General features: G+C 35.1%; 1 protein-coding gene across 1 annotated transcript in view; it reads right to left on the minus strand.

Annotated features, from left to right (window-relative positions):
• Positions 1–11570, minus strand: part of LOC119633608 (myb-like protein AA) — a 64513-nt gene extending 52943 nt beyond the window's left edge. Inside the window, exon 1 of the mRNA XM_038027227.1 lies at positions 11265–11570. The gene's annotated coding sequence lies outside the window, so the exon portion shown is untranslated. The remainder of the gene's footprint in view (positions 1–11264) is intronic.
• Between the last annotated feature and the right edge of the window lie 487 nt (positions 11571–12057).

Raw genomic sequence — 12057 nt, forward strand, 5'->3', positions numbered from 1 at the left:
TGCAACTAACATTAATGCCAATGATGACAGACACTTTAATGATGATTATGTTATTGCATTTTGTGTGTGTGTGTGTGTGTGTGTTATTGTGTGCATTTCTTATTTTATGCAATTGCCCGGTGCATAAGAGTTTCTTTTGAAACTTTTTGCTGCCTAAAGGTTCTCTGCGTTGTTCGCGCCATTGTTTAATGCGGCCCCTGATGCGTTTTTAGTACTTGTGTTGTCGCTCTGTAATGTACTAATTGATAGCACACTAATTTATGGCCTGTGTACGGTGCCTCTTCAAGTAACATTAAAAGTTAAAAGTTGATAAACTCTTCCACATGCGCTGCATTAATAACATCGATTGTTGTCAGTCGTAAACATTCCCCATTCGCGGTGAAGAAAGACGTTCAAGTTCTTGTGAGAATGTTGCATATTTAAATTCTTTCAAGACAAATTTCTCTCGTTTTTCTTTTATTCGGTGACGTTAATTTGGCTAAAATTACATTAATTTTTTTAGAGACGGATTCTTGGCATAATATTGCTTGGAACAGCGTTGCCCAACACCTTTTCTGTGTATTACGTGAAAGATCATAAAATTTCAAAACTTCCTTTGCATTCGGTATCTCTTTATGTTTTATCGACTTTACAAATAAGTTTCTAGTTCCACTCTATAGATGATACCTAAAACATCTTTTATATTGATCCCATATTTTATATTTAAGACTCTACAATAACTTAACTTAAGAACTTAAAAAACACTTTGTACAATAATCCATTGAGGTTAGATTTTATTCGAAAAGAGCGAACAGCTGATTTTGTACGATACATCCGTCGTTATTCAACAGATACCTACCGATGCCAAGTACAAGAAAGAATTCCAATCTTCGTACTTTGGCGACCGATAAGAAAAGACGGGTCAGTGATCGTACGTTGTGTTGTTGGACGTTTCGTTACCAGGACATGACCGAAAAAAAAAATAACGAAGGGGCAAAAATTGGTGGAAAGCAGAAGCATGTATGCGGACGCCAGTATTCGGAAATCCGTTAATTTCGGATTTCTTCATTATTCGTTCGTAATGAGGGACACGGCATTCAAAGGGCGCAGATTTGACGATGAGCAGAAAAGTGAACGTGAAATAGTATTTTCGTTCGGAATAGGTCTTCTAACCTTACGGCTTTCATTGGAGACGCTAGGTCCGCTTTAGGCTCTCGAACATAACAACATTTATATTTCTTTCCCAAATGTTGGATGCATTGCCGCCTAGAATGTAATGAGCACTATCAACTACTTGTCGGAAAAATATAAATTTGCTTATAGGAACCATTACGGTCCGGCAAGATGACAGGGGTTTTTCGTGGGTAATTCTATAACGTCGATAGGGTTCTTGTATCGCTACCATTGGTAATATATGGCAAGCTATGCTCGCTTTAGTTTTCTTGTTTAACTGATGACGCAATCGAAGTAATTGTTCAAGACTTCTTCTGAAGACTTTGGAGATAGTTCCATCTTTTGGAAAACACAGCACTTTTTAGACGTTGCAAATTGATTGAATGTAATAAATAATTAATTTTATAAAAAGGTCAATAGCTTGAAAAAATTATTAGTACTTATTACGCGGCTTTTACTCATATTAATTAGTTCAGCTTAATATTTCTTTTCGTTTCCGACCATGAAGACCGTTGGCATCGTCTTAAACATTTAATAGCCCATTACCATGACCAGCAAATATTTGAGTTCGAATCGTTGAAAATTGTAGTGTCATGTTTACCACCACGAAAACCATCGTCACGGTTAGCGCCATAAGCGAAACTAGCATTTGGGCTTTTGCTTACCTGGCGCTTTATGAAATAAGGAAGATTCTTAGTTTCATGTAACAAGTTGTGCAGTTGTGTGATAAGCTAATATTGACATTAGATTTGTAAATAAAAACAAGCAATCGTGGTACTTAACCAGTACTCCAAGTTACAGTGTGGCGCATTTGTCACTGAAGTCTTCAATTAAAATTTAGGTTCACTTTATACTTTTCATAGGTAGGTAATGTCATACTAAGTTTGACATTACATTTGCAACACTTGCAAAGAGATACGAGAGCTAATTCGTCGTGATGGTGAGGAGGGGCAAGCTATCCAACTTTGGTGAGTCTCTCCATTCAATCGTATCCGGTGCTCCACCCATCGTTTTATAAAAATTATCGCATTTCAAGACACGAGGCTGGAAAATTAAAACACAGATAGACAGATAATCCGAACTTAAATTCTAAGGTGAACTGCGAAAGCTCGAGTCAAGGAAACCTACTTTTGGACGTACGAGATCGTAGCTTTTTTATGACCGGGAATGTATTTGTCACATTTCAAAGTACAACTATTTTAGATCGGTAAACAGGGTAAACGATCTGTCTGTTTTTAAGAATTAGCTATTACGACTTTAAATCTTTGTTTGGAATGAAAAGTTTGGGCTCAAGTTAAACTGATAGTTATCTCATTTAAGGATTTCGTACATAAGTAGTAAGAAATTGATATTTATCCGGGTCTTTTTTTTGACAGCGACCTCACAGCTTTGTCTAGGAGAAAAGATTGAATGCCAAATTTTTTAGTGTGAGGTTAAGTTGAACAATTTACCAAACTATTCTGAAACTCCAAAAACTTCCAAAACCCTTTTAACCGTAACTAAAAGTTAATATATCTTTTAATTCTTTCGAAATTTGTTTTGGAAAACTCCACTGCGCGACAAACGTTTTCAATGCTTTCAGGGCAAGAAGTATTTTGCCTGCTTTAACTGGCTTCTGATTAATATTCTTTGCTATAATAAGAAAGCTTAAGCCTTTACAGCCGGAAACAACCTAACGCCTTAGCACCTTAGGCCTAAAAAATATCATAAATGCCTGTCTAACTTGATCTTTGCTGTGCTTTCGATTGACGATCTCCTCTATAATGTCGCAAATTAAGCTTTTAATCGTGACAGCGCGCACAATTTAACAAATAAAATAAATAAATACTTCATAATAATTATTATTTGCTGAAGCATTCGCGTTTGTTCATTACAAGTTCTTGGCGGGTATGAAAAAGTTCAAACCAAGCCGGACGTAAGTTGTCTTGCGATTTTCTCCTCATTTTTTTTATTTTTTGTTATAAGCAAAAGTTAGCGATTAAATATTCAAACTGCGTAAGTGCTGTTAATGGGATGTATGGAGAGTAATGGCCACATAAATTTGTGCGAGCATAGACTGTCAAAATAATTGTGGATACAAAGAATGATCAGAAATTCTACTCTAGATTTGGTTACCTGATCATTTTAATAAATAAATGAAAAGAAAAAAATGAAGAAAGTTTGTAGCTATAGTAACATAACCTACCATCGGCGACTGTCGGCATTTATGAATCGTTCCTACTTGTTTATTTAGTTTCTTAATTTGATGATGTGCCAATTTGTTTGGTTGTCTGCTTTGTCAATGAGTCCTCAAAAGCAATCGTTGCGTCGGGTACATTTATAAAACGCAAAAGAGCGTAAAATCAACAAGCGAAAGAAGACGAAATGAAAAAATATATAATATCACATAATTACGTAAAATTACTACGTTAAACACTTTTAATGTTCTTCGCGGGTAGCGTCGTATCTGCTTAAATCAGTTTGTTTGTTATTCACATCGAGAAAGAAAAGATACACAGCCGTAGCAAGAATTTTGACGAGTGAATGTATATAATGTTCTATGTGCACGTATAGGTGTGTTCTGTGTTCTGTGGGTACGGGTACAATGTATGACGTTCGTCCCGTATCCGTAATTGTTGATAAATGCGACAAGAATAGTGACGCCACCACATATACTCTTTTCGTAGATATTTGCGTAAATTTCATTCAATTCTCGTCTATTTATCGTTAACATTATCGCTGAAGTTGTTACTTTAATGTAAAATTTTCCTCATCAGTGTTTTCTCTCGTAATTAGTTGAGATAAAAGAGTTGTAAATATATGTAGTTACGTAAGCAGTTGCGATAGATCTTTTTTTTCTTCGAAAATATTTAGCTGCAGATTTTGTTATTGTGAAAGCCCGTTTCCAACACCGAGGCAGTTTGCGACGTCCACACGTTGAGATCTGGGCAGCAAAGGCATTTCGTGTACACGACATTACATACGAACTTGGGAACTATTAGGTTTTGCGAATCGATCTGTCTGTCAATTTTTCTGTCTGCCTGCCTAATATATGTCCCTACATTTTTTTATGCAGACAGCAGATCGCAACTTTCGAGATATTGTAAAGATATTTGATGCACTGATGTGCGTAAGTTTCTTAAAGAGTAAACAAATTCATTCACTTCTGAGGTGACATTCCTTTCTGCCAGCTCTTGAAACTCTCTTATATGACCAGTTTGGTTTCTCCTTCTTCCCTTACGATAACTTTTCGGGTCGGGAGCACAGGACCAAGGAAATGTGCTCAGGTCAGATGTTTATGGGAAATTTTGCAAGAATTCCTGCTGTAGCAACTTCAATTTCGCACATGTTCACTGGAGTTTAGGAATAATTTAGGTGAAAAGCGGCGCAATAACATTACCGAAACTGAAACTTGCTAATCTGGTTTTGCAGGGATGTAGGGAGGATACAGAAATATGAAGACGAAGATCAGGCCATGCTATGGATCGGCCCGTGCTTTTCCCTATTGGGTGGTACAGCTTATGCATTTTCTGTAACGATACCGATCTTCAATGAGTTATAAATGGATTGAATGAATCCAATGAATCGAAATGATTGAATATAATGATTTAAATGACGAAGGATTCTTAATTCTTAGCTTTATCTTAGGCAGATGGGTTTGCTTCTTGTTGGAAAGCTAGTTTTCTCTATCCGCATTATAAGATCGGTAGCTTAGCAGTAAGCTTAGTGTGGTACGCAAACTACATAACTGTTCTATCAAATGACGTATGGGTCCTAGCCAGATCGAATTTTTAGACGGCAATGATGAGAAAAACATAAGAAGCTGACACAAAGATTCCTTAAACGATTACGCATATGAGGAGAAAAATACGTAAAGACTTTTTTCCAATATTTTTATCTATAACTGTCGACCTCGTGAAGATATATCCAAAAACCAATGACCCAGCTGTTTGCCAGGTTCATCTTAACGCTCAGTCCAGAAAATGTTCTAATACGACCGCAATTGATTAACTTTAATCTATTTTCAATCTATTTTGCCTTTATTCTAACATACATTAGCGTGTTCCTCTCTTAGTTGCAAATAAACTGGACAGGGACTAGAACTACAATTTTATCACTAATTGTGCACATATTAACAAACCGAGCGAAAGCACTTTTAGGGTGAACATGCAACTGGTTATGACAAACACTTGCAGCAGGGTAGCAGATTTTCTGATATATCTTCAAGGGACCAAAATATGAAAAATATCTCGGACGCGGTCTCAGTTTCTATTCTGCCATGGGTGTGCATGTGGATGGTTGCTAATTTTTAACATTGGACAGTTAGTCGAACATGGAATGCTTGTGCCAGTTATCAGCTTTTGGGGTTTTAGCGAGGCCGCGAAGACTCTCGGTTAAAATGTCAGGTCTACATTTAAATCTCACCTTACGAATCTACAAACTCCTAGCCTTACCTTAGCTGCATCAAATTTGCAAATGTTCTTTTCCTAGTAAAATGTACTATTGCTTTGTTAGTTGCTTGGGATAGGACTCTTTAGTCTGTTTGGACAACTCTGTGCATATCAACAAACAAAGAACACATATATGTAATTAACATAATTTCGCGAGCCGTTAAGCAGAGTCTGATGTTCTCATAAAAATTTCAACGAAAGAGCGCAAAAAAACTTGAATTGGTTACAAACCACAAAACGCTTATATTAGTTACGAACAGAGGAAACCAAACCGAGGGAAAAAACAAAAACAAAAAAAAAACAAAAAAAATCTGGACAGTCACTAGCAACTTGTGTTTCATTTCATTTGTGCCTCAGATTTTTTTTTTTTTTTTTTTTTTTTTGGTAAACGCTTGCACATGTTTGTAGCCTTTTTTGGTTACCAGCAACAGCGAAACGTATTTAAAACATGAAAATTCTTTGCACAAGAATTTTGAGAGACTTTGTGCAAAAGTGAAGAATTTGTATGTCTTGAAGAAGAAGAAAAAAAGAAAAAAAATGAAAATAAATAAATAAATAAACATCTATAGAAGCAAACATATACACGTATTGTATGTCTTTTTGTTAACGTTGCAAAGTTTAACGGTAATTTAACATAAAATATAAATCTGCAAATAATTGCAATAATTTATCATTTAAGTACAAGTTTTTAAGATTCCCGCCTTCGCGCTCCAGGTTAACAACTGTGAATGCATTCAGTCACTCAATCACTTCAGTCGGTCTTAACTAACACTTTGCATAATTAAAAATAATTTATGCGTTTATTTGATTGTTTGTTGTAAACTTTACCTCTCGTGTGCATTAACGTAATTGCCAACCATTTTACATATGAAACATTTGTCAACGCAGCACTCGCAGTACAATCAGAGCAATAAATACCAACGAAATGATATTTACAGAGAATTTCATTTATTTACATTTATTTTCAATAATATTCGTTTTAAGCATCTCAGTTAAAAAACCCGACAGACAAACAAGCAGACATAGCGAAGTACATTTGACGCCATTGTTAAATTATTTAACTTGAATTGCACTTGTTGTGTGGCGTTAGTGTTTCTCTCTGCGTGTATGTGTTTGTGCTTGCGTTTGTTTGATGTTAACTTCAACTAAACAAATGACAATAAATTCATTAGTAAATCTGTTGAGCTCATAAAACATACGATAAACTCGACACTCCACTGCTTGCTTGCTTGCTCGCTTACTTACTTACTCCTCTACACTATTGGCAGTTGCATTAGAGACGCTTGGTACCCAAAAATCACTTACGTGTACATTAGATAGTGGTAGGCAACGCAAACAGATACTCTTTACCTAATAAAAAAAAAAATCTCATCCCACTACTTTCTTTACGAGCTCTGTCTCGACTGCTGCTGCTAGTATTCTCTAATGCTAGAGAAAACTTTCATTTCTATGTAAGTAGAGACAATAACACAAAACTAAGAAAACGTTAAACTAATTCTGCGACTTCTGTGAATGTGGATTTGTGGGCGCGCGTGAGAGAGAGATAGAGCGAGATAGGAATTTTGTCCCTGCCGCTTCTTGAACGAAAATTAGCATTTTTTCAACACTTTACTTAATTTGTTTACCCTTCCTTCAAGGTCTTGTTTTTCTCTGCTGCTTCTTCTTCTTCTTCTTTCCTTCAGATAAATGCGTGTACCTTAAGCAGAGTGAAATTTCGTTTTCTTTTCTTTTCTTTAGTGTAAATTATGTTTTGACACTTATCTCCTTAAGTGACTATTAATGCGTTTACAAACAAAAGAGTCTAATGGTTCGATTAGCCAGCCAACTATCACTTCATAGCAGTTCAGTTGATTCATTCTATTGCCTGTTGCGGTTCCTTATCAAAGATATATGAAACATCAATCGATCTGTTATTTACTTGCCTGTAGGCCGGAATGTAACAGCTGAACGACGCAACGCGTTATTAGCCAAACGAACCATATCGCTCACTTATGTTGTTTATGACACGTATCAGTCCTCATTGTTTTTTGTTTTTTGCCTGAACTATTTAAAGCAATAGTTTTTGTGCCCACTACCTAGACTAGAATAGGGCATATCAGGTTTGTCCTGTCGTTTGTAACCAAAACCACCTCAGTAAGAATTTTATTAATTTTTATTTATTGATACTCATAATAATGCCCAAAACATTTTCGTAAGCAAATTGCTACTCGCTGTAATATGAATACATATTCAAAAAGCCTAAATACGAGATACTATATGCAGCTCATAGAGTTACCTCTACTGGCGTAAAAAATGTCGTTTTTATTCACAAAATCATTCCTATTCGTGTCTCCAAATATATACGCAAATCGAAAAAACTTGAGTTTGGGAGATGTAAATCGGCTATGAATCTTATTCCACCGGACCAGGCGGACCGCATAGGGCAATTGATCGAGGAACTCTCAGATGAAGCTACAGAAACGATAACAAAGCCCCTACTGATGTACCGTCAATAACTAATGCTAGTAAAGTAAAACAAGCAAAATTATTATTAATCGCCTGTTAACGTTCTCCAATGTGGTACGCATTGTTCCCGGCGTGGAAAAAATGAAGATATAACACATCGTACGATTTTTGAATAATATCAGTCTTCAAATGATGCGTGTCAAAATTTGCAGTTGATGTGAGAACACTACGACACGACAATGTCAACCACCATATACGTTTGCAATGAGTCGGAAAAATTTGAAGGACTTCCTGCCGGGAACTCTGATCCGTGTGTTTCACTCTCTGCAATGCTCTCTTAATAAGGTCAACCTCATTTCAAAAAACCCAGTGAAAATCACTCGTCGCCCAAAAATTCGAGAAGTTGTGCAGTAACGACATGCCAAAAAGAAAGCAAAAGGTTGCCGATCGGAAGGTTACATAATTGATGTAAAAAACTTCAATTAAAGATGTAAGAAAATTGTGTTTGACTTTTGATGAAAACACGCCATGAAATTTTTCACTCATCTGATATTGAGACTATAGCCGCTTTGTTTAAGTTTGAAAAGTTCTTTGCAACAATTGTTGATTACCTATTGATTTTCATTTTTGTAACCTCTTCTCCTTTGTTTCTTTCGTGTAATCATTTTTTGTTAATTACTAAGATTGGATTGTGAAAGACTTTAGAGTAGTGTTAGTGCAACAGTTTCGTAATATTATTCGATATGCATGTGAAAGAGGATTAAAGTTTGCATGAATACTAAAATTATATAATATGCGAAATTTGAAACAAAAAAGGAAAAAAAAAAACCATATAGAAATAAATACTTTACAGTTTTGTTTAATTAAATTTGATTCCTTTTCATTAGCTTTAGCATTTCTTGTAATTTGCAAATTGTTTAAATTTAAAAGATTCCTTCTATTAGTGAATGCAATGATTGCAGCCGCAATGTTATCAACAAAAGGCCAGGGAACCGTCAAAGGAAGTATTACGAAAAAGTAAAATAAGTAAGATGTAAAAGCTCAAGACACTTTCTATAAATATTTTCATTTGGTATAAGAAGTTTTCAGTTGCTTGGAGTAAAAAAAATGTTACCTGACAGTTTTAAAAGTTCAGTCCTACGCCTGTAATTGATCAGCTCTTTTAAATACTTATGCGCGAAAATCGAGCTTGCCGTCGTCTTTTTGTTACGTATTACGAACTTAATGATAGCGTAAGAAAGAGAGAGAGTAGGATTTTTAAATTGAGGTCCTGTTCGAATCTGTAAAATCGATAACAAAGATATGCAGAATTCATTGCGTTATCCATAGCGTGAAATAAGACATTGAGTCCAATTAATCATGCATATTTTCCTTCCGGGGGGTTTCGAGATTGCAATACCAAGTGTAGCGCGCTGTGATGTGAAACTATTGATGGTATTTGAGTAACATTAGAAAAGTTTTTCGCTATTTTTATTAAGACAGCAGCATGGAAATGGGTACTCAAAGAAGACGAACAGACGGTATGGATATCAAAGATTAGTTGCGCTCGATGCACACGTTACGAGGTAAAGCTTTGTACCACAAATGTGGGAGGAACGTATAGCCAGCACTGTACGATACTTGGACTAAAATATTGGGATAAAAAATAATTTTGCAAAATTAGAGGAAAAGGAAAAAGTAGGTAAGATCTTACTTGTATATATAGAGAAACGTATCAGAAAACCATTGCAACGTAACAGAGAAGGAGTGAAGTTATCAGCGTCTGCATGACTGTCTATACGTCTACTAGTCCGCTTGCATATAATTGGCATGGAGGATTGCCCAATAAATTTTCGGTATTCGGGCAAAAATTAATTTCTGTGTAATCAGTATATGTTATTATAATACATTTATTGCACCATTTAATAATAATATTTTATAAGTTTTTGCAGGACTTGTCATCCAACGATAAATTTTATAAGCTTTGCCTTTACATTAATATTTGAAATAATTGAATTATTATAATAATTGATCCACCTGAGTAGCCAAAGGCGAGGAATCTCGACTAGCAAGTCAATGGTCGTGGGTTCTCGAATCTCAAGTGCGGTAGAGTTTTTAATAAAAAAAGCCGATAGCCTTAGATGCTGGTGCTTTTAAGAGTTTAGTCTTAGAGTTTATTTCTCTGGCACGAAATTAATAATAATAATAATAATATATAATATAATAATTGACTTCATAGACCAGAATTGTTTTGAGTCTACACTTAGGCAACAACAGGTAACAAATTATAACTTACGATACTTGGAAGTTGAAAATCTAAAATTTGGTGCAAATATATTCCGAAAATGCCTAAAAGCTTGCGTTAAATATTGCCTTACTTAGCATAAACCCACAAATAAACCCAATGGCTCTTAATTTTTGAGTCTTGGGCACGCTTTCAGGTTGATACCAAAAATGAATCCTAAAGTGTAGGTTGGGTTTTTGAGTTCGTTTTTATTTTATACATACTTAGACTGGCATGGGCTAGGAGGCTAGGTGCACACTATGTACAGACAATAGCAGAATTAAGCAATTCACTGCCAGCTTCAAAATATCTAGACGTGGATACAATTGGTCTGCGAATATGTGCGGTTAGAGAACTATTAGAAAGATGTTAAAAACATATTTAATTTTTTCACTTTTTCTTTAGAACAGAATCAAAAAAGAACTCTGGCACCCAAGTCAAAACACTTTAATTTTGTATGGCGGTGAGTGGGTTAAAGTGTTCATAAATTATTTTAAATCAATCGTTGCTTACTGCTATTTCTTATAGGTTGCTTCGTTTTTGACTTTCAAAACAGTTTCATACCATAAAACTTCGCCTGAAATCTTGCAAGGACGCGCTAAAGGAAAACAATTTTAATATATTTTTAAATTAATTTCCATTTGCTTAAGTAAGTTTACACATAAAGTGTTTTCTTATTAAGCTCTGAAATCCTAATGGTCGATTGCTGTCTAGTTAGTTACTAAAAGTAGAGGCGGCATAAACTGAGCATTAAGCATTTTTTTATGCTAAAAAAATAACCTTAAAAATTAAAATAGAAAAAGATCAGAACAGAACACAAACATATGCCAAAAATATTGTTATCAATTATAGTAACGAAAACCCAAGAAGTATCTACAGCAAGCAATGTAAAGAATTTCTCATCTTCAAAATGGAAAAAAGATAACAAAAGATATATACAAAAAAAGGGACAAAAAAAAAAAACCAGAACTTACCGTCGTTGTGTTTAAGAGTAGTTATCCATGAGTGTAGGATAAGAAGATGAAAGTCCATAAAAGCAAAAATGCAAGAACACCGGCAGGAGATGAAAAGAGATAGAGGAAGAGTGAGAGAGGACCAATACGGCTGCTTTTGTTGTTTCCTTTTTCGTTAAATGTAATGGCATGTGATAAGAGGCCAAAGGAAGACTACAAATACGATGACAATGGACAAACGCACACTCCAAGGAAATGTTGTTGTTGTTGGCTTTTCAAGCAAAAAAAAAAAAAAAAAAGAAAGTTGTCTATGTGCAGCATGTGAAGCTTGTTTACGTAGTTGCTGCTTATGTCAGGTAATCCATTGTTAATCCTCGTTAAGGAGAATAGACTCTGATGATTGAAGTGCTGCAAACAAATTGTATTGATCCCGTATTACTTTGCTTTTTTGGCGCTGCTTCTTTTTCAGCTCGGAAAAACTGTGTATACGTTATCTTATTCTTTGAACTTTCGCAGACTTAATCCTTAAGATATCCGAAAACGATTTGTTCTTTTCTTTAAAACTAAACTAATAATTAGATTTGTTAGCTGGTAGTTTTTAACTTTTTTGTTTCCTTATAGGTATCGAGTTTAGATGAAAGCAACAAAATTCAGGAGTTTTTCATTTGTCTCAAATTATGCATTAGTTTATGATCTTTTTTTAGAACTTTCAAGCCATTAGCAATAGCAGACCGAAACGACTTTAACGATATTAAATTAGTGCTACTGTAAATTAGACATTTCCGCTAAGTTTGCCTGAAGATATTGCCGGTTT

Source organism: Glossina fuscipes, unplaced genomic scaffold, assembly GCF_014805625.2.
Source record: "Glossina fuscipes isolate IAEA_lab_2018 unplaced genomic scaffold, Yale_Gfus_2 2, whole genome shotgun sequence".
NCBI lineage: Eukaryota > Metazoa > Arthropoda > Insecta > Diptera > Glossinidae > Glossina > Glossina fuscipes.